This window comes from Haematobia irritans, chromosome 1 (assembly GCF_050003625.1).
Source record: "Haematobia irritans isolate KBUSLIRL chromosome 1, ASM5000362v1, whole genome shotgun sequence".
NCBI classification, from domain to species: domain Eukaryota; kingdom Metazoa; phylum Arthropoda; class Insecta; order Diptera; family Muscidae; genus Haematobia; species Haematobia irritans.
Window position 1 is genome coordinate 36,221,472 of NC_134397.1, and position 27,746 is coordinate 36,249,217.

At 31.6% G+C, this 27,746-nt stretch overlaps 2 protein-coding genes and 1 long non-coding RNA gene across 9 annotated transcripts in view; 2 read left to right on the forward strand and 1 right to left on the reverse strand.

Annotated features, from left to right (window-relative positions):
- Positions 1-17,650, reverse strand: part of Atg17 (autophagy-related 17) — a 52,014-nt gene extending 34,364 nt beyond the window's left edge. Inside the window, exons 1-3 of one of the 7 annotated variants that reach the window (XM_075289798.1) lie at positions 17,330-17,477; positions 15,273-15,432; positions 14,889-15,108 (exon numbers count right to left, since the gene is read on the reverse strand). The gene's annotated coding sequence lies outside the window, so the exon portion shown is untranslated. Of the gene's footprint in view, positions 1-14,888; positions 15,109-15,272; positions 15,548-15,573; positions 15,957-16,885; positions 17,059-17,329; positions 17,478-17,539 lie in introns of those variants that run through there. The other 6 variants (XM_075289800.1, XM_075289796.1, XM_075289794.1 and 3 more) reach the window with 6 other exon arrangements.
- Positions 17,651-19,346: 1,696 nt separating this feature from the next.
- LOC142238160 (uncharacterized) lies at positions 19,347-20,638 on the forward strand. Its single transcript, XR_012722667.1, has 2 exons — positions 19,347-19,571; positions 20,425-20,638. It is a non-coding gene; the product is annotated as an uncharacterized LOC142238160 (long non-coding RNA).
- A 2,221-nt stretch (positions 20,639-22,859) lies between these two features.
- The window catches only part of LOC142220596 (uncharacterized), a 72,230-nt gene continuing 67,343 nt past the window's right edge, over positions 22,860-27,746 (forward strand). The window contains exon 1 of the mRNA XM_075289802.1: positions 22,860-23,868. The gene's annotated coding sequence lies outside the window, so the exon portion shown is untranslated. The remainder of the gene's footprint in view (positions 23,869-27,746) is intronic.

The following is a 27,746-nucleotide window of genomic DNA, read 5'->3' on the forward strand; positions in this document are numbered from 1 at the left end:
TGCGAGTAGCTCGGATTTTCGCGATGCGCGAGCAAAATTTTGATACGCCGCTCTTCTTGCTTGGACGGCATTTTGACAACTGAAGAGTGAATTCCAAAATCAAAATAGGAGCAACATTCTACACACACACACACCTTCAAAATGAGGGGTGTTCAGGTTTTTTAAATGCAAAATTGAAAGAAATACGTCAAGTTTATCGTATCACCCTTTACATATAAGGCAGATGTAGAAATGGATTTTTTCAGAGCCGCCTTGTTAAACACAATGAAATTATACCATATTGAGGATGCGCACCGTGGCATTTAGTACCCTGAAGCTATTTGTTTGCAATATAGCCAATATTGCTGTGTATTATTTTAGTTTCACAGCCAATATAGTGTACTAAGGCCAGTTTCGCACGGCGCGAGTTGTTCATGACAATATTTTATAGGCAGTCCACGGATAAGGCAGATAAACTTCGAAACCAATAAGAAATATTTCGTTTTCAGTTGTGGTTACTTGATATTAAAAAAACACACTATACTTCAACGTTGATGGTAATAATTTTATTGACATTTCAAAAATATATTCAAAGGAATTCGGCTGTGAGTACCAAACGAAAGTGCTGACTACTAAATGACAGTTACAAAGGTTTTATAAGGTTGGTTATGCCTATCGAATTCGATCAAAAATTTTCAAAAGAGAGGCATTTAGTTTAGACAACTAATTGTCTTGTATTACAAACAACAAATGGTAGAAGGAACGAAATAACGTTTGTAAATAAAGTAAAATGAATGACACAACTGTGATTTGATTGTAAATGTAGAATTTTCGTTACAATAATCGATGTTCAACCTATCTGTTTTCTGTGTGTATAAATGAAAAAAAAAAAAATACTGGACCTAGTCAACTTGGCTTTAATAATCCTGAAAATTTCTTAAAAATGTTGTAAATTGTCTTTAAATTTGTTGACTTTTACTACACCGAATGAAATCTTTCTTCGTGAATTCTTCATTGAAGCAACGAAATTTTCATCCATTTTCGTAAATTTTACGAATATACGAAATAATCTACATTAACTTTTCTTCGTAAAAAGTTCGTACTTTTAAGGAAACTTTCTTCAGCTTTCATAATTTTTGTGAAGAAGTTTTTACGATTTTATGAATATTTTACGAAACATTCTACATTAAAATTTCTCCATATGTTAAGTACGAAACATTTTCTTGAAATAACGAAGAAGTTTCATTGAAGTTGTTAAAATTCCGTTCACGACATAAAATTGTCTTTTATAATGTGATTGAATGTATTTCTTTATTCAATATTTTAATGCATGACTATGCCACTTGTCATTTGGGTGACAGCGTGCTATAAACAAAAGTAAAGCAACCAAACTAAAAATTATTTAAAAACATAAGATATAAAGTAGTGATAACAGTTTTCAACAAGCTTGAATGGTTACAACCAAATGAACTTTGGACTATAAAATTTTTTCTAAAAGTTCGAACATTTTTCACAAAAAGTATGAAAGTTTTTCATAAAATTTACGAAACTTTTTCATAAAAAGTGCGAAAGTTTTTCACTTTTACACACAACTATGAAGAACAAATTTCGTTAAAAGAACGTAACATTTCGTTCTTTTAATAAAAAGTGTTTTTAGTTGTAAAAAAATGAAAAATTTTTACTTTTTACGAAAATTTTCTTTCTTTTTACGAAGAAAATTCTTTCGGTGAACAAAGCGTTCAAAAGTACACACCAAAAAATTTTTTTCTGAATCAATCACGAAATTAATTGATCCAATTAATTTTTTAATTGAAATGTGTTCAATCACCGAAATGATAGTATTAATTAAAAAATTAATTGACAGTCAATTAAAAAATTAATTGATACTATTAATTTGTGTGATTGATTTTTATTTCAATTAAAAAATTTGTTGATTCAATTAAATTTTTAATTGAATATTTTTTAAAACTCAATTAAGATTTTAATTGGAAAAATTTTCGTGAAATTTTTTTCTGTGTAGGGGACGATTTTCAATACTTTATTTTAAGGACGTTTTTTTACTTGAAACAAAGCATAATTCCTTTCAAGTCGAGTCTGAATTTGAAAATTTATGCTTTCGTTAAAAAAACGAATAAATTAAAACTTATTTCCTGGAATAAATTACGCAAAACTTAAATTTAAAAGTGAATTGTATCTTAAATGCATCCTTACATATAAAAAATATCACCAAAATGTCTCAAATTAAAATTTTAATTGGATTTTAAATAATATTCAATTAAAAATTTAATTGGTCCAAGAAATTCTTTAATTGAAATCTTTCACAAAAATCAATTCTATCAATAATTTTTTTAATTGGAACAATTAATTTTTTAATTAAAATGTTTTTAATTAAAAATTATTTTTATCAATTAATTTTTTAATTAAAAATTAATTGGATAATTAATTTCGTAATTGAAGAGAAAAAATATTTTTTTCTGTGTAACACAAGTCTCCGCTTCTTTAGCTCGGATTCAATACCAAAATCATTAGTGTAAAGACAAAATCATTGGAAGTAGCACGAGGTAAAATCAGGACCTTATGGAGGAAGGAACAAGAAGGTATGCGGCGTAGCGTTATCCTGATTAAAATCAAATTAGCCTACGACTCATCAACTTTTTTTTGTTAAAAAAGCATTTTAGCTATTGGCATGAAGTAGCTGGAAATATCGAATATCGCCATCAACGACAATCAACTACAATGTGCTTTTCAACCAACAATCGATTTTTTTTTTCTAACAAATAATCATTATGCATTATCTGTTAAGATAAAATGCATATTAACTTTCAACAATAAAAGTGAAAGTTGATTGCAGAACACTATACGTATGCCATGATTACTAAAGACGGCTATTATGGAAGTGTACAAATGGACAAATCACTAAAGATAAAACTAGTTTTTCTATTGATGCATTTAATTCTGTTTGTGGTAAAGGTCATAAACTTGTTACATACATCGATGGTGTATACGTGGAAGTTAGCGTTAAAGAGACATAATTTTTTGCTCAAAAAAAAAAAAAATGAAGGAAATGAAATTTTTGTGGCATTTCATATACCCGAAAAAAATATAAATTTTGTCAAAATTTTATTTCTATAGAAAATTTTGTCAAAATTTTATTTCAATAGAAAATTTTGTCAAAATTTTATTTTTATAGGAACTTTTGTCAAAATTTATTTCTATAGAAAAGTTTATCAAAATTTTATTTTTATATAAAATTTTGTCAATATTTTATTTCTTTAGAAAATTTTTTCACAATTTTATTTCAATAGAAAATTTTCTCAAAATTTTATTTCTATAGAAAATTTTGTCAAAATTTTATTTCTATAGAAAATTTTGTCAAAATTTTATTTCTATAGAAAATTTTATTACTATAGAATATAATGTCAAAAATTGTTGAATCTTTTAAATTTGTAATTGAATATTTTTTAAGACTTTAATTGGAAAAACTTTTGTGATTTTTTTTCTGTGTAGGAAACAAAATTGAATGACAAATTAAATTTCCAATTTCAGACTTTACTTCAAGCGGAAAATATGTTGTTTAAAGTGAAAAACGTCTGGCATTTTGTCTGGTCAATTCACCACGAGTCGTTTTCCAGATATGGACGATGCAATATCGAGACTATATATAGCCGATATCTGGCGACACTATATCTCAAATACTGTACTTGACTTTTGATTTTTTAATTTTGAATTTTTGTGATCATCAATATCTAATACTGGCATTTTGTCTGGTCAATGCAATATCGGGGCTATATAAAGCCGATATCTGGTGACGCTACATCTCAAAACTGTACATGAGACTTCTGAAGTTATTTAAGAATCTTATGTTTGGACCCATTATATGTTTACTATGTTATATCCATTACTTTAGGATATACTGACTGTTTTATATGTCTATGGAGTTATTTCTTATGGCTCAATTTTTCAACAATATAAAACTACGAATGCTTGGTATTCTTACATATTAAATAATTGCTTGGTATTCTTACACATTAACAGTTTTTCCACCACTAAATCGCCTCTTTTTAAGAAAAAATTGTATTTTGGAACGCGTTCCACAAGATAAATTCGTTCCACAAAGTTAAATTCGTTCCACAAACTTTTTGCTTAGCCGAGACACAAACCACGAATTTAACTCGCGAATTTATCTTCACATCCTTTAAATATCTCCTATTTTCGAAAGATTTTTTCTTTGTGATCAAGATACAAAACGCAAGAAACGCTGTATCAAATCGCTTTGGAGATAACTTCAGATACTTTCGCAAGGATATTTTCTATGGGGAAAGTACTTCTCTGCATCATTACTATGGTAACCGAAAAAGTCCTGTGATTTTTTCCAAACTCATGGTAATGGAGGGAGTATGGCATAAATGCTCATGGTAAGTAGTTTTACACCTCAACTACTTACCCAGCTTTTGCTAAGTAAGTAGTTGCGTTTTTGTTCGTTTATATCTCGTCTTTACCTAAAATTTTGTTCTTGAAAATGCTGCAGGGAAAGAATTTTCTAATAAAAAATAGTTTTGATCTAAGTCAGCTCGGACATTGTTTACGGAAGATATCCGATATTGTTTATAGGAAGATACTCAACGACTCACAATCGACAATCGAAAAGATAACAAAGTTCTTTCCATAAAAAACATCAAGAAAAATTTTTGGTTGTAATATGGACTGAATTCTCTCGACTTGTTCGAATATCCTGGATATTATATTTTACTTGTAGTCAATAATATTTTAGACTTTAGACAACAAAACCACATGAATTTCTTTCGCTTATCCAATAATACCAAAACGTGCTTGACCCACTCATATAGTTAGGTTCTGTTATATATTTACCTGTCAATAAACATTTAAATATCTATAGCAGTACTACAAATTATAAGAATTATAATAAAATTTGTCTCGATTTTTGCATTTCCCCTATTTGTCCCAAATCAAGTTTTTGTTTTGTTTTATTTCCATACCAATGGTTCGAAATGATACTATATAGCGATTTAATTAATATATAAATAGAAGACCTATTGCTTTTGTTTTGAGGAAATATGACTCAGCATTTGTACGTAGATGGAATAATAATGTGTGAATTCATATATATTTGATAATTAATTGAGAATCGGGTTTTTTCTATAGAAAATTTTGTCAAAATTTTATTTCTATAGAAAATTTTGTCTAAATTTTATTTCTATAGAAAATTTCACCAAAATTTTATTTCTATAGGAGATTTTGTCAAAATTTTATTTCTATAGAAAATTTTGTCAAAATTTTATTTCTATAGAAAAATTTGTCAAAATTTTATTTCTATAGAAAATTTTGCCTAAATTTTATGTCTATAGAAAATTTTGTCAACATTTTATTTCTAGAGAATATTTTGTCAAAATTTTATTTCTATAGAAAATTTTATCAACATTTTATTTCTATAGGAGATTTTGTCACATTTTTAATTCTATAGAATGTTTTGTCAAAATGTTATTTCGTTAAAAAAAAATTGTCAATATTGTATTTCTATAGGAAATTTTGTCAAAATTTTATACCTATAGAAAATTTTGTCAAACTTTTATTTCTATAGTAAATTTTGTCAAAATTTTATTTCTATAGAAAATTTTGCCAAAATTTTATGTCAAAAAAAATTTATTTCTATAGAAAATTTTGTCAAAATTTTATTTCTAGAGAAACTGTCGTCAAAATTTTATTTCTATAGAATATTTTGTCAAAATTTTATTTCTACAGAAAATTATGTTAAAATTTTATTTTTATAGAAAATTTTGTCAAAATTTTATTTCTACAGAAAATTTTGCCAAAATTTTATATCTATAGAAAATTTTGTCAAAATTTTATATCTATAGAAAATTTTATCAAAATTTTATTTCTATAGAAAATTTTTTAAAATTTTATTTCTATAGATAATTTTATCAAAATTTTATTTCTATAGAAAATTTTGTCAAAATTTTAATTCTATAGGAAATTTTGTCAAAAAGTTATTTCTATAGAAAATTTTGTCAAAATTTTATTTCTATAGAAAGTTTTATCAACATTTTAATTCTATAGAACATTTTGTCAAAATTTTATTTCTATAGAAAATTTTGTCAAAATTTTATTTCTATAGCAAATTTTGTCAAAATTTTATTTCTATAGAACGGTACTTATATGTATGACGGTTATAAAGGGTGATTCTTTTGAGGTTAGGATTTTCATGCATTAGTATTTGACAGATCACGTGGGATTTCAGACATGGTGTCAAAGAGAAAGATGCTCAGTATGCTTTGACATTTCATCATGAATAGACTTACTAACGAGCAACGCTTGCAAATCATTGAATTTTATTACCAAAATCAGTGTTCGGTTCGAAATGTGTTTCGCGCTTTACGTCCGAGGCTCATTTCTGGTTGAATGGCTACGTAAATAAGCAAAATTGCCGCATTTGGAGTGAAGAGCAACCAGAAGCCGTTCAAGAACTGCCCATGCATCCCGAAAAATGCACTGTTTGGTGTGGTTTGTACGCTGGTGGAATCATTGGACCGTATTTTTTCAAAGATGCTGTTGGACGCAACGTTACGGTGAATGGCGATCGCTATCGTTCGATGCTAACAAACTTTTTGTTGCCAAAAATGGAAGAACTGAACTTGGTTGACATGTGGTTTCAACAAGATGGCGCTACATGCCACACAGCTCGCGATTCTATGGCCATTTTGAGGGAAAACTTCGGAGAACAATTCATCTCAAGAAATGGACCGGTAAGTTGGCCACCAAGATCATGCGATTTGACGCATTTAGACTATTTTTTGTGGGGCTACGTCAAGTCTAAAGTCTACAGAAATAAGCCAGCAACTATTCCAGCTTTGGAAGACAACATTTCCGAAGAAATTCGGGCTATTCCGGCCGAAATGCTCGAAAAAGTTGCCCAAAATTGGACTTTCCGAATGGACCACCTAAGACGCAGCCGCGGTCAACATTTAAATGAAATTATCTTCAAAAAGTAAATGTCATGGACCAATCTAACGTTTCAAATAAAGAACCGATGAGATTTTGCTCAAGCTCTTAACAAATCACCCTTTACTAACCATTAAATCATCCTTCGACCATATACATATGTAGAAGTCCTCAATCCTTAAATTTGGAGACTATCACCTTGGGTTTATTTGAGAAAGTTGCGACCCGGACCGCAGTTCATTTATTGACCTTTTGAAAGATGGTTTACTTTAATCTTCTTCCATACACGTACTCATTCCGTGTCAAGTTCTTTGTTCAACATTTTGATTTCTCTTCTCCCTGTTTTTGTTTGACCCATCATTGTTTGGGTGAACTTTGCCGAGCATTTGTTTTCCCATACATCATGATTGTCTGATTGTCTATATATTTTGATTTTCTTGGTGGAATATGATGTTGGACTAAATGGAAATTAATACAGTGTTCTTTTTTTTACTTTTTTGTTTAAGTGGTTTACAAACCATCGAGTGATCCCAAGCAGATAAACCAATCAACAAATATGAATAAATGTTTACACATGCACCATATACTCATATATATGTATTTAATATATCAATATACATATATACGTTTACATTAGAATGGGTAACACAGAACAACAGAAGACGACGTGGTGCAATGCTAAGCATATGTGAAGTGCACACAGATGGTGACAGATCAGGTATCGACACGATTGACACATATGTATTTAAATTATGTACAGAAAAGAAATAAGAAGAAAATGGAAATTAAGAACATTTTAGGCGTCTATATCCAGTTTGAGGAAACGAGCTCCCTCTACTGAATGCATCCAGATTAACATAGATGGGACCCGGTTGATACCTCTAGGCTTGAATGTGGTTGTCTTCGACCTAGAGGTACATAGTACAATATTTCTGCCATAGAAATAACATTTTGACAAATTTTCTATAGAAATAAAATTTTGACAAAATTTTCTATAGAAATAAAATTTTGACAAAATTTTCTATAGAAATAACATTTTGACAAATTTTTCTACAGAAATAAAATTTTGACAAAATTTTCTATAGAAATAAAATTTTGACAACATTTTTAGAAATTTTTCTATAGAAATCAATTTTTGGCAAATTTTTCTATAGAAATAAGATATTGACAAAATTTTCTATAGAAATACAATTTTGCAAAATAAGATTTTTTGTTTGGTAGACTATTTTTGGCTGGACTGGTACGATGTTTGGCTGTTGTGTCAGCCACACTAATATTTTTTCCGAAATTTTTGTTAGAATAATTTTCCATCTTAGTTAGAATAATTTTTTTATTGTTAGTATTTTCTATAAAAAAAAAACAACAACCCAATTGAATACACAAAAGTTATAAATTCATAAATGCATCACCATCCTTTGCATCTTCATTATTTAATGCAAAACAAGAGTCAACAACAACAACACCGCCGAATACATGCAGTCAACCAGACAGCAATTGTACATGCATGGTATACCTGATTGCTCGCCCATTTACGGGCGCTAAAGACAAAGAAATCTACCACCCCAGAACTTTTCATAGATCTACACCAAGGCAAATAGAGATGAAAGGGAAGAGGAGGTCCAGCAGCTGATGCTGTCGCAGCGGTTAGCGATATATAACAAGTAATACTCATTGATTTTATACTGTATGGGTCGTTGGTCACCGCATCCCATTGTATCATATCGCAAAGGCGACGACATACATATATACTCAGAAATTTATTATCAAACGAGGCAAAAGTATATATGAGCACTTTCATTAGGATTTATTAAATATGGCTTAAATGTGTAAATTATCACTGTGTGCATTTGTTTTTTTAATAAATATTAGCCTACGTCAGGTAATGTTGCGTGGCAATAAAACAAAGGATTCCGTAATAAAACATTGATCTTATTGCTGGAAATGAGAAATTGTGGGGAACTAAGTTACACCCATAGAAAAGTCTGCAAAGATCTGTGGACACACCGTCTTAATATAGATAACAATAACATGAGTGCAACCTGTTGCAATGGTTAGCATGACCGGTTGGCATACAAAAGGTCACAGGTTTAATAAGAGTTTCAAGCAAACACCAAAAAGTTGTTTAGTGGATAAAGTTTCACTCATAGGAAAGCCTGCAAAGACCTCCGAAAACACCGTCTGATATTATATTTTTAAATGTCTTAATCTAGATAACAATGCCAAAGATGCCAAAAAAGTAGTGAAAATGTTATTTTTGGATCCGGAAGTGGTGCAAAATTGGCACAGAAGCGATGAAATTAACATGGGATTGTCATAGGACGGATGCCCACCATTTCAACAGCCGTTGCACTGAATTTGCATCACTTCTTTAGGTGTGGTCCAAATGCAATGTTTGTCTAAAACGTTTGATCTCAAATATTTTCAAAAATTTGCAATGGTTCTAGAATGGATTTAGATCTTTTTTCGACAAAATTTAAATAATTTGTACCATATTATTAATTCTTTCTAACCTATTTGAAACATAATTTAAAAAAATAATAATTTAAAATTTCTTATTAGAAATATGAAAAACGCGAGCTTAAAAAAAATTGAATCAAAACAACTTCCTGTGTAGTTAAAATGAAGAACATCTTTGGGAGGGCATTTTTGAAAGTGATTTTAAAGTTGTGCCTTTATTTTCCATTTCCATTTTTTTTTTGCTGGGAAGCTGTTGCAATGGTTAGCATGACCAGTTAGCATACAAAAAGTCACGGGTTCAATCCCAGTTTCCATCAAACACCAAAAATTTGTAGTAAGAGTATTCCCTCTCGGTAATGCTGGTAATATTTCTCAGAGTTTCAAAGCAAAGGAATACACCGATCAGACACGACTATAGAAAGGATTTTCCTGTATGTTTATTGTTTAAAAGCCACCAAAAGATTTTGTACCTGAATTTATTAAAAAAAAAAAAAATAACACAGAATCGGTTGTAGTAGTTATTTTTACAATAAATATAAATAAAATAAAAAATAAAATAAGTTATTCATTTATTTTAAAAATAAAAAATCTAGCGTAATGGCGTTCTACTTTCTAACAAGCGGTCTATGCCATCATCTCAAATGATGGTATAGGTAGCTGTGATCGCTGATGGCCATTCTCCGAAAGTTTCCAGCGAACCTGGATGCTTTCCAATTCCTCAGAGACCAATTAATTCGTCAGAGACAAATCTAGGCTTTAGGCTTCTTTAGAGGGTAAGGTAATAACTAAAATATTTGCCCGCATGGATGCTCTGAAGAAATACATTGCACAGGAATGAGCCAAAATTCCGGCAAATTAAATTCGTGCAGCTTTCAACATAGAAAGACGCAGAAGTAATTGCATTCTTAAAAATAGAGATTGAAGTGAGAAGGATTTAAGAGGTTACCTTTAAGCCCATCTAGCTAGAGAAGCATAAATGGGTTCAAAACTTCTACTGTAGTTGACGGATAAATGCACGGCTGGTATTAAAAAACACACATTTAAAAATGTTTAGTGAAAAACCAGACCATTTGTTTTTTTTTCTGGAGGGAAAATGTTTCGTTGATAAAAAACGTTTTTGAGGAAAAACTGGTAAAAGAAAATTTTGACCAACACGCGAGAGTACCATCTTATTAAATTTATTTCATTCCATTTTTTCAATGACTATGCACAAGAATGCATTTGTATTATTTTTATACCCTCCACCATAGGATGGGGGTATATTAACTTTGTCATTCCGTTTGTAACACATCGAAATATTGCTCTAAGACCCCATAAAGTATATATATTCTGGGTCGTGGTGAAATTCTGAGTCGATCTAAGCATGTCCGTCCGTCCGTCCGTCTGTCCGTCTGTCCGTCCGTCCGTCTGTCCGTCTGTCCGTCCGTCTGTGGAAATCACGCTAACTTCCGAACGAAACAAGCTATCGACTTGAAACTTGGCACAAGTAGTTGTTATTGATGTTGGTCGGATGGTATTGAAAATGGGCCATATCGGACCACGTTTACGTATAGCCCCCATATAATCCGATCCCCAAATTTGGCTTGGGGAGCCTCCCGGAGCAGCAAAATTAATCCGATCCGGTTGAAATTTGGTACGTGGTCTAAGTATACAGTCTCTAACAACCATGCAAAAATTGGTCCATATCGGTCCATATCGGTCCATAATTATATATAGCCCCCATATAAACCGATCCCCAGATTTGACCTCCGGAGCCTCTTGGAGGGGCAAAATTCATCCGATCCGATTGAAATTTGGTACCTGATGTTAGTATATGATCTCTAACAACCATGCAAAAATTGGTCCATATCGGTCCATAATTATATATAGCCCCCATATAAACCGATCCCCAGATTTGACCTCCGGAGACTTTTGGAGGGGCAAAATTCATCCAATCCGGTTGAAATTTGGTACCTGATGTTAGTATACGGCCTCTAACAACCATGCAAAAATTGGTCCATATCGGTCCATAATTATATATAGCTCCCATATAAACCGATCCCCAGATTTGACCACCGGAGCCTCTTGGAGGAGCAAAATTCATCCGATCCGGTTGAAATTTAGTACGTGATCTTAGTATACGGTTTTTAACAACCATGCAAAAATTGGTCCATATCGGTCCATAATTATATAGCCCCCATATAAACCGATCCCCAGATTTGACCTCCGGAGCCTCTTGGAGGGGCAAAATTCATCCGATCCGGTTGAAATTTGGTACCTGATGTTAGTTTACGGCCTCTAACAACCATACAAAAATTGGTCCATATCGGTCCATAATTATATATAGTTCCCATATAAACCGTCCCCAGATTTGACGTCCGGAACCTCTTGGAGGAGCAAAAGTCATCCGATACGGTTGAAATTTGGTACATTTTGTCAATATATGGCCTCTAACAGCCATGTAAAAATTGGTCCATATCGGTCTTTAGTTATATATATCCGATGACTTATTACACAAAAATTGGTCCATATCGCCAAAAATAATCTACCAAAACTTTATTTCCATAGAAAATTTTGTCAAATTTTATTACTGTAGAAAGTTTTGTCAAAATTTCATTTCTATAGAAAGTTTTATCAAAAGTTTATTTCTATACAAATGTTTGTCAAAATTTTATTTCCATAGAAAATTTTGTCAAAATTTTATTTCTATAGAACATTTTGTAATCTACCAAAACTTTATTTCCATAGAAAATTTTGTCAAATTTTATTACTATAGAAAGTTTTGTTAAAATTTCATTTCTATAGAAAGTTTTGTCAAAAGTTTATTCTATAGAAATGTTTGTCAAAATTTTATTTCTATAGAAAATTTTGTAAAAAATTTATTTCTGTAGAAAATTTTGTCAACATTTTATTTCTATACTAAGTTTTGTCAAAATTTCATTTCTATACAAAATTTTGTCAACATTTTATTTCTATAGAAATTTTTGTCAAAATTGTATTGCTATAGAAAATTTTGTCAACATTTTACTTCCATAGAAAATTTTGTCAACATTTTATTTCTATAGAAAATTTTGTCAAGTTTTTATTTCTATAGAAAATTTTGTCAAATTTTTATTTCTATAGAAAATTTTGTCAAAATTTTATTTCTATAGAAAATTTTGTCAAGGTTTCATTTCTATAGAAAATTTTGTCAAAATTTTATTTCTAGAGAAAAATTTGTCAAAATTTTATTTCTATAGAAAATTTTGTCAAACTAGATTATATACGTATTTAATCGGCCTTTTTTTGTTTAATATATACCCCGTATGGGCTAACTTACAATTTAGAAGACAGTGTTAAAAAGTTTTACGATACCTTGCCATCGGCAAGTGTTATCGCAACCCAAGTAATTCGATTGTGGATGACAGCCTTTAGTAGAAGTTCCTACGCAATCCATGGTGGAGGGTACATAAGATTCGGCCTGGCCGAACTTACGGCCGTATATACTTGTTTTATAAGTCAAATAATATCACAGGAATCGTTAGGAGCAGAGAATGAAGCCGCCGAGTCGCGCCGCCGATTTTAGCCGCCGCCGACTAGTTTTTACCAGTCGAAGCCGTCGCCGAATTTGTCGACTCATCTCGACTTAAAGTTAGCCGCCAATTAATCAAAAATATTGATTTGAATCAGAAAAAATTATTAATAATGGTTGCATTTTTTGTCAAAATGTTTAACTTTCCACCCAAAATCCGTCAGTATCAAGTTGCTATAATAATTTAGCAAAAATTTGGCTCAGAACATTTGAATTATGTGTAAATGTGATTGTAAGATAAGTTGTACAACTAATCTCATTACCATTCGGATAACATCAAATTGATTTTATAATGGATAATTGTCCGCCGTCGATAAGACAAATTTATATCGGCTTAGCCATCAAGCCTCCGCCGCCGGAGGCAAAAAATTAGTATTAGCCGCCGCCGACAAAAATAGGTCGGCTTCATTCTCTGGTTAGGAGTGGAAATAGGTCTACCTGATAACAAGTTATAAACATTTTTTTAAATAGTATATTTAAATAATCAGAGTGATGAATCATTCGTTTCTAATATCATAAACAAAAGAATATCTGACGAAACTAACTACCTTTTGAATAATACAACTTCATTTTTTAAATGTGTTTTATTCTGTGGCAGGAATGTTATTAATTTTCCGCTTCTACTTTTTTAATAAACATATTTTCGATCTATAAAAATAGATTTCTTAATAATGTTTCTTCCAAAACCAAATTTTTATTAAATATATTCCTATAAGAATTTTTTTATATCCCTATGTGTGTTTTTGCTAACTTTTTTATAATACTTTAAGGCCAGTATTAAGTTGGCATTATCGCGCTACAACAGCCATGTTTCACGATTATGTTACTTTTCTTTAATAATTTATTTTAAAGAAAATAGACTTTTTCAATTGTTGCTTTCATATCCCCACCAAGTTATAATAAAATTTACCAAAAGAGTTATAATGTTACTCTGCTTTAATAATTTTTTTTTTGATTTTAGCGACTAAACTCGAACTTAGTACTCACCTTTAAGGTGGGTATTAAGTTAGAGTTTAGCCGCTAAAATCGCCATTTTCTCACGATTACTATTCTTAAGAATAAATAAAAACTTTATAAAACGTTGCTCTGGGTTATTCCCCATCAAGTTATATCAAAATTTGCATCAAAGACGCATAATTTTATACCTTTTTTATTGATTTATTTTTGGTTTTAGCGGCTAAACTCGAACTTAGTACTCACCTTTACTGTAAAATGTTTTACTACTAAGGCCGGTATTAAGATCTGTAATTTTTCAAGTTTGAGGGAAATAAACTTTTTAATTGTTGATTTCGATCACTCCCTACAAAGTTATAATAAAATTTACTAAAAAAGATTATGTGCTTATTCTGCTTTTACAGATTTATTTTCAATTTTAGCGGCTATCTCTACTTCTCTCTTTAGGTGGGTATTAAGTTCGAATTTAGCCGCTAAAATCGTCATTTTTTCACTAAAGTGAAAACTAAATCAGTAAAAAAAGCATTAAATTATACATATTTGTTGCAGATTTCATTATAACTTGATGGGGAATAGCCCAAACCAAATTCTCGCAATGTTTGTATTCAGTAAAATGGATTATTAAAGAAAAGTAATCGTGAAAAAATGACGATTTTAGCGGCATAACTCGAACTTAATACCCACCCTTTTTTATAATACCTAGGTTTAAAGCAACCAATGTGGCAACATTGGCAAAGAAAACAAGTGAGAAACGAAAGCAGCAAAATAAATGCAGGCAGAACAAAAAATTTGACATGTCTGACTGAACTGCATATCGAAAATATAAAATACAACAAAGCAGGTGGGGGGGTCAAAAACAACAAACAATATGTAAATTTAAATTTAAATGTTAAAATTTCACTGATAATTTTCCATTCGAATTGTTCCATATTCATAATTTAAAATTCCAATTTTCAAACTAATTTCATATGAAAATAATATCACATACCTGTAAACAAACATAGCTTAGGAACGAACACACAAATTATTCAGCTTTTACATTAGGTTTTTGCGTGTTAAATAATAGGCCATAGTATGCATATACATTTATATTTATTAATACTAACACCAAATACGTAGGTATATGCACTTTTTTGTTTAATGACAAATGCCCTTCGTCACTTTTGTCTATAATCTATCTTGAGTTGGCGAAAGAAAACGATGTACGACTAAAAAAAAAACACAATAACAAGTAGGGGGTGGTATCGGATGGACGATGCAAAAAGCCAAAACAAAGAAGGGGGTCCACAGTATAGAAGAAGCAAAAATAAAAAACACCAAATGAAAATAATTTTGTATAAATATTATGATTACGTTGTTCGAAAACTCTTACCCTTTTCTTTGTTTGCAGTGGTTGGTAATGTTGTTTTTTGTTGGTATCCCGATTTCCTGTTCTTATTATTTCTTCATATGTCACAGTTGCTTGTTTTCCCCTTAGAATGGGTTAAAAGTTTAATGTCGTTTTAACTGAAAAATTACTGCAATTTCATTTTCTAATCGAAGCAATAGCAGCAACAGCAGTTACAGAACACAAGAGACAAGAAAAGAAATTTTTAATATTACAAACTATGAAAACACACACACACTCGCGAACATGTAATACAATTAAAATCCCGTATAAGAAAATAAACTACAATGGAAATAGTTGTAATAACGACGACGATATCGACGTAAACAGCGACTTAAGCGCGAGTTGATTTGACAAGAAGGACCGAGATAGCCAAACAGCCGAAAGACACTGGGGCAAACGAACAAGGAATGAGACGATTAAAACATATATGTATTTAGTTGTTTGTGCATGCTCTCTTGTACAACACAGCAAAATATTTTGGTTTTTTTTTTGTATATTCTTCCTTGTTGTTGCTTCCTCTACTGCTGTTCGTCATCGATGAAACAAGGTATAGTAAACGATCAGCTGATTTCCAAGTTCGTTTCTATTTCATTTTCTTATATTGACGAGTAGCCATTGGAATATTTTCTATTGAGTAGCATTTTATTGCTTTTATTTCACATTAAGATTGTATTGGCATGATATTACGTTTATAAAACATTATATTGGAGAAATACAATGAAAATTCTGACCAGAGTTGTATGTTATGTTTTTGCTTTTGACCAATGGTTGCCAACTTATTCAATTCAGTAAAGCACGGCAGCAAGGCTAGAGATTTTTGGTATCCATAGGATACAAGCAGTGCAGGCGAAATTTTTGTTAGTTACAAATTGAGTTAAACTCCCTCAAGTTATCTAAACTTTATACGAAAGACAATTTGACATTTGAAGAGCTGTTTAATATTCGAATTTCGAAAAGAAAATCATTTTAAATATCAATAGTTTGATAAGCTTGAAATCTTTAACAAACTATTTATATTTATTTGAATGAAAAAAGCTCGAAAAAAAAAACAAAAAACACAAGAAAATCATTTTATTTTCATATACCCCTATATGTTCCGATATTCGGAATCGCAAAATTTTCTTTTTCTTAACCAAAAAAAAAAAAAAAATACAAACTTGAAATTTGGCAATATTGTTATCCTTAAAGACAAGTTTAGATTGATTTTGGATTGAGGATCGAGAGTATCGGAATTTTTCTTTTAAAAGAAAACTAAATTCTTTGTTGTCTATTATGTTACTCAAATGAACGGTATTTTCTATCCAGTTCTTAAAAACTCACCAGGAAAATGTTTTTTCGTTTATATTTTTTAAAGTTTAATAAAAAATATCTTCTATTTTTTCTTTTTGCTGTTTTAATTACTATAAAATTTAATTGAAATACGATTCCAAACAACCTCATTTTCATTGCAAACAACGAACATAGTACCGGCAACTTTCTCTTCATATGTCATATTTTTTACTTTATGATTCCATTGTATTCCGAATGTACCAGACAGTTGCATATATTTGGATATTGTTTTTCAACTTGTTGTTTGAACAACATTCTCAACTTACCAAAATAAGTTTGTTCTACAATTTATAAAAGTTTTTTTTTTTTTAAAGGGTGGCAACTATTTCTTCTATATTTGATGATCTGCTGTTTTCTTATTTTAGCTGATGAAACTTCACTCATACCATCTCACATGCATATATGAATATATTTTTGTAATTAACCATTATAAACGTAACTATTGATTGCGTTTCGATTTTATATTATTTTAGTAAACAAATAAACATTTTTAGAAAATATTTCCAATTGATGCTTTCACAGTATTGGCATCTACGTCATCATCATAGAATACCAAGTGCTGCGAAAACAAAGACCTAAACTTAAACAAAACAGAAACGAAGAAAACTGGCCAGAATGTCAGAAAATGAGCAAAACTGGAAAAAGTGTACACATAATAATCAATTGCTGAAACTTATATTCATATTTTGCTGTAATTTAATATCACATACACCACTCATTTATGCTCACATTAAATGCACATTTGCTTTATCATCACTCAGTCCTTAATGTTAAAATATTTAATCTCCGTTTCCGCGTGATGGCCCAAATTCGTTTATGTTTTTAATGTTACTTCGACAACGTATTCTTTTATACTAAACAAACGAAATCAACTCGCCAATTTTTTAGGTAGGTAATTCAAACAACGCACACACACATACTCAGCTGTAATCTGGTGTGGAATTGCTGGTGTTATTATGAAGTTTTTAAAATTTTACATGTAATAAAGGACAATTTTCAAGACGAAGCACAAAATTAGCTCGATTTTTCGAAAAAAATTAACAATATATTTAGTTAAATAATGTCAGCTGTTTGAGCAGTTCCATCATATATCAAATACACAGCTTTGAATTCTGACATCTGTCAAAAAATCCAACGAATAATAACCCTAAATTAAGACTTAAAGGTAAGTACTATATTCGATTTTCGAGTTGAAAATTTCGCGGTTACTTTATTAAAACAGTTCAATATAAAGCAGATAAATTAACGCAATTGATGCGCAGTTTCTTGTTCCTCTAAGCTTCGGCAAGACATTATGGGAATATGTTTGTTTTCATTTATAATTTTGATTATTTCCGGAAAATTAATCGCGAAAATAAATTGATTTTCAACTCGAAAACCGAACATAGTACTTACCTTAAAGCGTATTTGTAAGAGAAAAGAAGACACCACCTTGCTCTCTTTTATGGAGTAAATACCGATGCTCGCTAGATGGCACTAAATTCACTCAAGTTTTTTTCCTTCCGAGCCTTTATTTATTTGGAGCGAAATTTCTTGCAAAAGTTGGTATGGTTTTTAAGTTAAAGGTGGGTATTAAGTTCGAGTTTAAGGTGAGTATTAAGTTCGAGTTTAGCCGCTAAAATTGCTAAAGTGAAAACTAAAGCAGTAAGAAAAATGCATGAACTTACACGTATTTGTTGCAAATTTTATTATAACTTGATGGGGAAAAGCCCAAAGCAAATTTTCACAAAGTTTTTATTCCTTAAAATGGATTATTAAGGAAAAGTAATCGTGAAAAATGACGTTTTTAGCGTCTAAAGGTGGGTATTAAGTTCGAGTTTAGCCGCTAAAAACGTAATTTTTTCACGATTACTTTTCTTTAATAATCCATTTTAAGGAATATAAACTTTGTGAAAATTTGCTTTGGGCTTTTCCCCATCGAGTTATAATAAAATTTACAACAAATACGTATAATTTCATGCATTTTTATTACTGATTTAGTTTTCACTTTAGCGATTTTAGCGGCTAAACTCGAACTTAATACTCACCTTAAACTCGAACTTAATACCCACCTTAAAGGTGGGTTCGAAGATTGTTTTTTAAGGTAAGTACTATGTTCGCTTTTCGAGTTGAAATTTTCGCGGTTACTTTACTAAAACAATGCAATATAAAGCAGATAAATTAACTCAATTGATGCGCAATTTCTTATTCCTATAGATTTCGGCATGACTTTACGGGAATATGTTTGTTTTCATTTATAATTTTGATTATTTCAGGAAAAGTAATCGCGAAAATATAGTGATTTTCAACTCGAAAAACGAACATAGTACACACCTTTATACACAAACCCTGCCAACATTTTTTTAATTTGACGGCGCTTCTGAGAATCCCCACCACGTCGAAAACAATCGTATACGACATCCAAAACTCGTCGGAAAAGCGCCGTCACTATTGAGAAGTTGTACCACGCCAAGTTACTACAAAAAAGTAATTGCATGCCCTGCCAGCATTTCAAAGTTCCATTTCATCCTCATCGCTACCACAGACCAAATGTCACCACAACCATCGCGAACTGTGATGGTGGAAGCATATCAAAAAGTACAAAATATACATGAAAGTATTTTGCCATCACTACTGTTAGAAGAGCCATTTTATTTTTTGTGAAACGCCAAGCGAAACCAGCTTGTAATATTTTATTTAAATAAAAACGAAAATAAAGTTCTGAAAACATAGATCCCTGCCAGCATTTCAAAGTTCCATTTCAACCTCATCGTTACCACAGACTCGTAAATGTCACTTCAAGCATCATGAAAAGGTACATCAAAAAGTACATGCAAGTAATTTGCCATCCCTACTGTTAAAAAAGCCATTTTTTTGTGAAACGCCAAGCGCAACCAGCTTGTTATATTTTAATTAAATAAAAACGAAAATAAAGTTCTGAAAACATAGATTATACGCTTAAAATTGTGAAAGGTATCCCTGCCAACATTTTTTGAATTTGGGGGCGCTTCTGAGAATCCCCACTACGTCGAAAACAGTCGTATACGATATCCAAAACTCCTCGGAAAAGCGCCGTCACTATTGAGAAGTTGTACCACGCCAAGTTACTACAAAAAAGTATCGCATGAGTGCAATTATTAGGAGCCCTTCTGGATACATTTAGAAGGACGCCAATAAGAGCCCCTTCAAACAATCAGACCAAGTGCATTTTAAGATAGTTGTAAAAGAATCATTGTGGTCAAGTAAAACACGATTGTTTAGATGTTTATTAATTTTATGAAACATTTATAAATTCTCATAAATATAACATTTATACGACTATCACATCACATTTAACACATTTTTATGCATTAATAAGAGATTGATGTTGAGTTACAAGTTGTAAATTAAATGTTGCAGCGTCTATCAGCCAGTACTTTTATTCCCAATGGAGGCAGCGTGTCTGGAAAAATATTTGAAAAACTATCACTTTATTCCATTTGGAAAGTCAAAAATTGTTCACCATATACCTTTCACAATTTTAAGCGTAATATCTATGTTTTCAGAACTTTATTTTCGTTTTTATTTAAATAAAATATAACAAGCTGGTTGCGCTTGGCGTTTCACAAAAAATAAAATGGCTCTTCTAACAGTAGTGACGGCAAAATACGTTCATGTACATTTTGTACTTTTTGATATGCTTCCCCCATCACAGTTCGCGATGGTTGTGGTGACATTTACGAGTCTGTGGTATCGATGAGGATGAAATGGAACTTTGAAATGCTGGCAGGGATATTGGTGAACAATTTGGTGATTTTCCAAATGGAATAAAGTGATTGTTTTTCAGATATTTTACAGACACGCTGCCTCCATGGAATAAAAACACTGGTTGATAGACGCAGCAACATGTAACTCGCTACTTGTAACTCAACATCATCATTAATGCCAAAAATTATGTTAAATGTAATGTGATAGTGGTATAAATGTTATATTTTTAAGAATTTGTAAATGTTTAATCAAATTAATAAATATCTAAACAAACGTGTTTTACTCGACCACAATGATTCTTTTACAACTATCTTAAAATGCACTTTTTCTGATTGTTTGGAGGGTCCCTTATTGATCGTTTTTCAAATATTTTTCCAGGCACGCTGTCTCCATCGAAAATAAACAAACTGGCTGATAGACGCTGCAATATGTAACTTGCTACTTAAAACTCATCATCATTCTTTTATTAATGCAAAAAATTATGTTAAATGTGATGAGATAAACCGAAAAATGAGATAAACCGAAAGAAATTATAAATGTTTAATCAAATTAATAAACATCTACACAATCGTGTTTTACTTGACCACAATGATTCTTCTACAATTACCTTAAAATGCACTTTTTCTGATAGTTTGCAGGGGTTCTTATTGGCGTCCTTCGAAATTGATCTAAATGGGCACCTAATAATTGCACTGATGAGAAACTTTTTCGTAGTAACTTGGCGTGGTACAACTTCTCAATAGTGACGGCGCTTTTCCGACGAGTTTTTGATGTCGTATATGATTGTTTTCGACGTAGTGGGGATTCTCTGAAGCGCCCCCAAATTCAAAAAATGTTGGCAGGGTGAGTGCAATTATTAAGTGCCTTTTTAAGAGCCCCTTCAAACAATTAGAAAATGTGCATTTTAAGATAGTTGTAAAAGAATCATTGTGGTGAAGTAAAACACGATTATTTAGATGTTTATTAATTTGATTAAACATTTATAAATTCTTATAAATATAACATTTATACCACTATCACAACACATTTAATGCGCTTTACAGACTATCAGTTATTCCGGACGGAATATCGGTGATTGTAAAGAATCTTACAGTGTGTCTGATCGATACGACTTGCCGGCGATGACTAAATAATCGGTAAATGTGTTATCGATCCCATAAACATGCAGCAGTATCGATTATTCCTTCGAACATAACTTATAATGTGTACAATATATGGGATATGTTCGACACGAGCACTGTCGTCCGGAATAACTGATAGTCTGTAAAGCGCATAAAGCTCATAAGTATTACTACAACAACAGTAAAGGGTGATTTGTTAAGAGCTTGATAACTTTTTTTTTTAAAAGAACGCATAAAATTTGCAAAATCTCATCGGTTCTTTATTTGAAACGTTAGATTGGTCCATGACATTTACTTTTTGAAGATAATTTCATTTAAATGTTGACCGCGGCTGCGTCTTAGGTGGTCCATTCGGAAAGTCCAATTTTGGGCAACTTTTTCGAGCATTTCGGCCGGAATAGCCCGAATTTCTTCGGAAATGTTGTCTTCCAAAGCTGGAATAGTTGCTGGCTTATTTCTGTAGACTTTAGACTTGACGTAGCCCCACAAAAAATAGTCTAAAGGCGTCAAATCGCATGATCTTGGTGGCCAACTTACCGGTCCATTTCTTGAGATGAATTGTTCTCCGAAGTTTTCCCTCAAAATGGCCATAGAATCGCGAGCTGTGTGGCATGTAGCGCCATCTTGTTGAAACCACATGTCAACCAAGTTCAGTTCTTCCATTTTTGGCAACAAAAAGTTTGTTAGCATCGAACGATAGCGATCGCCATTCACCGTAACGTTGCGTCCAACAGCATCTTTGAAAAAATACGGTCCAATGATTCCACCAGCGTACAAACCACACCAAACAGTGCATTTTTCGGGATGCATGGGCAGTTCTTGAACGGCTTCTGGTTGCTCTTCACTCCAAATGCGGCAATTTTGCTTATTTACGTAGCCATTCAACCAGAAATGAGCCTCATCGCTGAACAAAATTTGTCGATAAAAAAGCGGATTTTCTGCCAACTTTTCTAGGGCCCATTCACTGAAAATTCGACGTTGTGGCTCGTTAGTAAGTCTATTCATGATGAAATGTCAAAGCATACTGAGCATCTTTCTCTTTGACACCATGTCTGAAATCCCACGTGATCTGTCAAATACTAATGCATGAAAATCCTAACCTCAAAAGAATCACCCTTTACAACCCGATTGTGGATGACATTCTTTTGTAGAAATTTCTACGCAATCCATGGTGGAGGGTACATCAGATTCGGCCGGGCCGAACTTACGGCCGGATATACTTGTTTACTGATTATATTGTAAGTTTCAATCAATTTTTTAATTGGATTGTATTGAAGATATTGAGTAATCATTTAATTATAACGAGTACTCAAAAAATTAGTCAGTAACGAGTACTTGTAATCAAATACTCGTTACATTCCCAACACTATGAACAACATATTCAGTACCATAATAAGCACACAGATTAATAACAGCTCAAGAAAAAAGTAATTTTATTCCTTAAAATTAACATAAATATGCAAAATTTAGTTATTAACATGTGGAATACATAAAGTATTACAAGAGATTAAAGAAATTCGAGTGAAATAAAACGATTTCAATGAAATAATTCCACATGAAAGATTTGTGAAAATTTTCTATAGTTTCGTGAGAGTGTATGTGTATGACGAAAAATCAGCAGCAGCCCACCAACAACAAAAAGTCGAATTGAGTTGTTTTCTCCCTGTACACACAAATACATCGTTGTACTCGGAACGCGGTCGGTCAGAGAGTTGTCGTCGCCGTCATCTTTTGGAAGAAGCAAAGAAGAAACATTAAAAATCATTCAATAATAAAAAACGAGTATTATTTTAAGCGGTGCTTGGTCATTAAACAACAAACACATTGTAAAGGTGATAGCGCGGTGGTGGAGTGCCCTTTCCTCTCCTCTTGCTCCCAAGATCTTTTTGGTATATGTGTAATAATGAACGAGTTTCTGTTTTCTTGATTTGTGTGTTGTATTACCATTAAATCGTTTTCGTATCGTCGTATCTTGTCGTGACCGTGTCGTGGTCGGTGTATAGGTGAAAAAAAATTATATTAACATTTTTGTCTAGTTTGTTGTTGTTTTTTACTTGGGTGTATGTACGATGGCTAGTTCCATTTAAAGATTTTTATTGTACACACAGAGAGCAATTTGCTCCAAAAATTAACATTAAACGCCATTAGCTTGATATAATATTAAAGAAGTGGTTTTCCAAAATATTGGTGTAAAGAAATTTATATGCAACTGTATGCAAAACACCCTTGCGTATCAGATAGAAAAAAGAAAAGAAAACAAACAACTTTCCTAAAAGTGACACAAAGACATTGTGATTGTCGTGTTTTTTGGTGACAAGCATATCATGGTTTGTAGAGCAATCTGAAAGAAGAAACTAGGAATATTTGGATTAATTTGCAGTTCTTTTCATCTAATAAAAAAGGTAATAAAACATTTTATGGATAATCTAATTGATAAATAGGAAAAATCAATGTTTTTTTTGTAATCGACTATTCATAAATTATCGGCCTGTATTAAAAAAAGTGTATGAATAAAAGTGAGTGGCTGTGTGTGCTGAGCATCATAATAAATTAATGTACTAGTGAAAATTCCTCCGTCAATATCTACCTATAATTTATCAATAAATATCTGGAATTTGCTAAAAAAGAAAAATAAAAAGCAAAAAAAAAGATTGTTGGTATTTGGTCTCTTGTTGCTCTCTTTATTTTCCATAGCCTATATTGACAATAATGTGAATGAGAGAGAAGAGAGAATGTGTGACTGTGTGCATTGGTATTGGTTGTATTGTTGGAGAACGAGTATCTATGCGATTTGCCGCAAATGTTTTGTTGTTGTTTTGTTCGTCATTTTTATTGTAGTTCTTTCTTTTTCTTGTCTTCCTTCCAAAACAATTGAAAATTCCAGTGGCAGAAGGAAAGGGAGCAAGGCCAATAAAGCGAAATAAATTGCAACGGCGCTGTATGCTTTTCATTATGGATTTTTGTCATATGGCTAACTGGAGAATATTTTAAACGATTAAAAGAGTTCGAAATAGGGATCTATAGTACAAACCAATAATCGATTTTTCGACATTTCGATTTTTGACTTTTAATCAAAAATCGATTTTCGATTATTTTTACCAATGAAAATTCGAATATTCGATTTTTCATAATCGATTTTCATAGAAATAATGATTCTAAAAAATATACGATTTTATGAAATCTATTTGTCTTTTTGTGAGTATTATTAACAATAGTTGGTAAGAAAAGCAAAAAATTAGTGTTCCAGTCAAACATGTTAATTTTTAAATTTGTTTAAAAATTAAAATGTTCAATATAAAATTTTTAACATGTGCCAATCATTAATTTTTATTTCCCCAAATAATTACACTATAAATTCAAGGAAATTGAAAACACAAAGGATTCATCTCCACCAATTTGATATTTTATTTAAAAAAATTAGAATTTTTATTTTTCTTGTACAAAATTTAAACTAAATTTTTGATAGTCAAAATTAAAAATTAGTTGAAAGTCTAAAATCGATTTGGCGATTATTTTTAGCTTAATAATCGATTTCGACTTTTTTAGATTTTCATGCCAAAATTCGAATAATCGATTAATCGATTTTCGATTTATTGATCCCTAGTTCGAAATGTGCCAAAATATATATGAAGACTATTGTATTTTTTTAAATCACCGAAACAAATGCCTTTTTTTTACACACCACCATAGTGATGGGGGTATAACACGAGGGCGGTTCGGAAACTTTTTGGCCTATCAATGAAAGAGAATAGTTAGTTTTTCAAAAATATTTTTATTTTTCAATAGAACCTCCTGAAACTTCAATACACTTAGTCTAACTATCTCTTATCAATTCTATCCCTCGATTAAAATAGTTTTCCTCAAGGTCTTCAAAATAGTGGTTTACAACTGTAATTGCATCTTTATTTGAGGTAACACGCTTGCCAGCAATGAATTTCTTTAGATTTGGGAACAAGTAAAAGTCACTGGGTGCTAAATCAGGAGAATAAGGTGGATGGTCAAGCAACTCGTACTTTAATTCGTTGACTGGTTCGTTGTCTTGATGAAAAATTATTTTTGTTTGTGTTGTAAGCCAGGACGTTTTTCTCGAATTTGTAGATTTAATTGTTCAAAAAGGTTATAATAGTACTCTGCATTTATTGTTTTACCCTTTTGCAGATAGTCAATCAATAAAATACCTTTGAAGTCCCAAAAAACCATAACCATAACCAAAACCATGCCACATAACCTTACCAGCCGATTGAATTGTTTTTGCCTTCATTGAATTGTTTTTGCCTTCATTCCTCCAGCTTCAGTCCATCTTGCAGTAAGCTTTTTCATCTGTAGTTCTTCATGCAAAATTAAATGGACCCGATCATTTGAGATGCCCATGATATTGGCAATTTCACGCACTTTTATTCGTCGATCATTTAATACCATATCATGCACTTTGGCTACAATTTCTGTTGTTGTTGCTGTTTTTGGACGTCCACTACGTGGTTCATCTTCAATGCTTGTACGACCACGTTTAATTTCAGCAACCAAATTTTTTACTGTTGTATATGAAGGAGCACTTTCACCTAACACATTCACCATGTCATTATGAATTTCTTGTCCCGATAAACCTTTTTTATGTAAATATTTAATGACAGCACGCATTTCTAATTTTTCCATTGTAAAAAAATTGCGGATGCGTCTTTTTTGAACACCTTCCATCTCTGTTATGTGTTCATAACAGAGATGGAAGTTTCCAAAACACTTAACTTTTTTCTGTTTATTCTGCGCTTTTTGTGCTAGGCTAAGAAGGTTTCGAACTGCCCTCGTATGTTTGCCATTTCGTTTGTAACACATCGAAATATCGATTTCTAACTACATAGAGTATAAATATTCTTGATCAGGGAGAAATTCTAAGACGATATAACCATGTCAAAATCTAGAGGTATTTTGGGTGCATAAAAAGTGTGCCGGATATGGTATGATTCGGTCCACATTTGGATATAGCCCCTATATAGCCCGACCTCCTGCTTTGACATCTTGGGCTACACCGCAATTTTTATCCGATTTTCCTGAAATTAAAAATCTTGAGTTATTTTGGGTTTTGAAGTATTTTGGGTCCATAAATAAGTGTGCGGAATATGGTGTGTATAGGTCCATGGTTTGGTATAGCCGCCATATAGCCCAATCTCTCGATTTGACTTCTTGAGCGTCTAGATATCCGAATTTTTATCCAATCTGCTGAAATTCAAATCTAACCATAATATGACTCCATACATAGTTGTCATGAATATGGTGTGATTCGGTTCACATTTTGATATAGCCCCCATATAGCCTGATCTCTTGCTTTGATTTCTTGGGCTTCTAGATACCGCAATTTTTGTCCGATTTGCTTGAAATTCAAAATCTAGATGTATTTTGGGTCTATAAGGATCCCAAATATGGTGTTTATCAGTCCATGGTTTGGTACAGCTCCCATATAACATACCTCAATCTCCCCATTTAAACTCCTTAGCGCCTAGATATCCGAATTTTTATCCGATCTGCCAGAAATTCAAAATATAAAGGTAATTTGGTTCCATAAATAATTGTCCTGAATATAGTGTGATTCGGTTCACATTTGGATATAGCCCTCATATAGACGGATTTCTCGTTTTGACTTCTTGGGCTTCTAGACCTTAATTTTCATCCGATTTTCCTGAAATTCAAAGATCTTGATGTATTTTGGGTCCATATGTTAAATAAGTGTGCTGAATATGGTGTGTATCGATCCATGGTTTGGTATAGCCCCAATATATCCCAAATTGACTTCTAGAGCATCTAGAGGTCCGAACTTTATCCGATCAGCTGAAATTCAAAATGTAAAGATATTTTGGGTTCATAACCAAGTGTGCCAAATTCAACAGTATAGGCCCCATGTTTTAGGTCTTCCGATTTCCACGTGTTGTTATATATGTTTGCTTGGCATAGTGTGTGACAAAAATTGTTACCAATTCAAATGACCATATATATTTTAAAATATTTATTTATTTATTTAAAGGTCTTAGATCTGTGGAAATAAAAAATATAAGAAGTTAAAATAAATATTATATAAATTTAGCCTGTATGATGAAATAATGGAAACTTACAATTTCGGTATAGTTTGTTGCGGCCATAAAAACAAAAAATTATTTACATCATCCCAGTAATATGTTAGAATATCAAAATGTAACCAAGTATATTTCATACATCAGATCATGCTCAGTACAGTATAGTACACATTTTGTCATTTTGAAATAAATTGTTTTTTTTTTATATATGATTAGAT